Source organism: Penaeus vannamei, chromosome 26 (assembly GCF_042767895.1).
Source record: "Penaeus vannamei isolate JL-2024 chromosome 26, ASM4276789v1, whole genome shotgun sequence".
NCBI classification, from domain to species: domain Eukaryota; kingdom Metazoa; phylum Arthropoda; class Malacostraca; order Decapoda; family Penaeidae; genus Penaeus; species Penaeus vannamei.
The window spans coordinates 12,680,884-12,683,383 of NC_091574.1; the positions used below are offsets into that span (position 1 = coordinate 12,680,884).

Below are 2,500 nucleotides of genomic sequence, written 5' to 3' on the forward strand. Positions count from 1 at the left end.
GGGGGGAACGTCAAGTCTGTCTGCTGCGGGTAGTGCGGGGAGGGAGAGGGGATGGTGTTGGGGCTGTAGATGAGATTGGGGTGTCTGGATTTAGTGTGGCAAAAGAATTAGACGGGGAGAGGTTAAATGTAGAAGTGGAAGAGGGGAAGTAAGTAGGTATAAGGGAGGGTGCAGGAACATCTTGAGGTGGAGGGGGAGGGGCAGAGCGAGTGACATTACTGGAGTTGGGAGTATAAGAGAAACCTTGTCGGCGTGCTTCCTGTCTGGCTTCACATAGCGAGACCATTTTTGTATATGAGAGTTGCTACCTCAGACTTGAACTTGTAAGTGGGACAGCCTCTATAAAATACATTATGGGGGCCGCCGCAGTTAGCACATGTATGTGTTTGTGCAGGGCAGTTTGATTTGTTATGACTGGGTTGGGCACGGAGGAGGTATCGGTCTGTGGCAGTGTTTGGCAGGATGTCCAAATCGCCAACAATTTTGACATTGACGGGGAGGAGGTTGGTATGGTTGAACAGGGAGGGATTGTCCACCAATGTAGATACGAACGGGAAGGTCACGTGTACTGAAAGTAATTTTGGCAACATTGGTGGGTTTCTTTGGATGACCTCTAGGAGGAATGGTGTAGTAATGTATTGATATCACGTCCTGGTCTTTGAGGCAGCCGAGCAAGTCTTCTCCACAATCTGACCAATCTTTGGTATCGACTGGGCAGTTTGCTGGGGAGATAGAGACAGTTCCGGTACAAGTATTAAGAGTTGGATGAGGTTCTGCAGGGATGGGGTTGCCAGAGAGATCAGTTAGTTTTGATAATGCTATAGGTTCAGCTTAAGATCTGACTGTTACGAGACGGGAGCGATCGCGTCGGATACGGAAAGGGACTCAGCCTATATGTTTTTGGGGACATTGTTGAAAGAGAATAGTGTTGCCTGAGTAAGGAGCTGTAGGGGGATCACGAAAAATCGGTCCTATTTAGCTGGGCTAAATAGAGTAAAGATATTTGTAGGGTTGGTGGTGGTAGAAGGACGGGGGCGTCTGGAAGTGGGAGTGTTGAGGGGAGTAGTATTACAGAGAGATGGAGAATAAGGCTGTAAGGTAGTAATATGGGAGGTTGGGGTGTTTGATGAAGAAGGTTATAGGGGTAGAGGTGATGAAGTTGAGGAAGTTGGGAGAGTAGGAATGTCTTCTGGAGATTGAGTCTCAGCTTGGGTGAGTAATGCACTAGTAGGTATTGAGGAGTGGGTAGTAGTTTCAGTGTTTGGAGTCGTGGTCAAAGGAGAGCCTGGGGTTGGGGAGCCGGTGAGGCTATTTGATGACGGGGCAAGCTTCATTGCCCCTAATAAGGGTATTACATCTTCATTACTGGCCATGGGAAGCCTTGATTATGTAAGGGAAATAAACAGTCCACCCCCCAGTGCCCTGTACGGGGGTAAAGGCTAGACAACTAAATCAGGGGAGTACCGTGCGCATGGTTCCTGCAGGCCGTTCAGGTCTGGCACAAGGTCAGCCTTTCATCCTTTCAACATGGCTCTTACACCTTAGGAAGTAGATAGTTGAAGGGGTTAGAGAAGGGACGGAAACAAAAAGCTGGAGGGGGAAAAGACCATGCAAAATTAGTCAAGGGCTGAGGCCCTAGGCAGAGGAGATCCCTGCATTTGGTCTCAGTCTCCGTCTCCTAAGCTCCCCCACGACAACAATGGGCAAGGGATGGGGGGGGGGGGGGATTACACAAAAGTGTATATTGCACAAGCAAAATGTGAATTATTAGCTAACTCACCCCAACTAATGGTAACCAAAATGGGGATATTTATTTGGTAAGAGAATTATTCTTTCAGCTAACAGTTTTATGTAACAAACAGAACTTGGACAATTCTATTATTTGTTGATATGGGTATACGTGCAATCTACACTGTGACTTTATTCTTTAATTTTTGTAAATCCATTAAGAGCTGCAGAAGCGCTTAGTCACTATGAAGGCAACCTCATCTCAACTCTTTACCATATTCCTTAAATTTTGGCATTGAAAATTATAATTTGTTATTCTGTCTATTTTCCAAGTCATTATAATCAAGAGAGTCAACATCAACAATAACAATAGTAATAACATTAACGATATATAGTACTAGAAGTTACGCATTCTCCCAAACTCAAGAAATCAGGTAGGCCTAGTAAGTGACTTTAGGAACTCTTGTGAATCCATCTACTTGTAAAAATACCGACCACGGCCAATGTGTTAATGCATTGGCAAAATTCTTCAGTAACAAAATTGAATAATTTGAAACTAGTAAGTCTCTCAAATTCTGCAGAGAATATCTGATGGAAAGAATGATAATTTCTGGTATGTTTAATAAATGGTTATAAATAATCAGCATTCAATTGTCAAAAAGTATATTTACATGAAATCTTTACTATACATAAATCTTTGATAATGTGTACAGTTTAGAAATAAATGGCAATGTAATCATTCAAAGAAAGAAAAAAAAAAAAAAAAAAAAAA

At 43.3% G+C, this 2,500-nt stretch overlaps 1 protein-coding gene across 1 annotated transcript in view; it reads right to left on the reverse strand.

Moving 5' to 3' along the window:
* mRpL32 (mitochondrial ribosomal protein L32) overlaps positions 1-2,500 on the reverse strand; it is a 39,075-nt gene that overhangs the window by 2,049 nt on the left and 34,526 nt on the right. Inside the window, exon 4 of the mRNA XM_070140052.1 lies at positions 1-2,500. This exon is cut by the window's left edge and continues 2,049 nt beyond it; it is cut by the window's right edge and continues 187 nt beyond it. The gene's annotated coding sequence lies outside the window, so the exon portion shown is untranslated.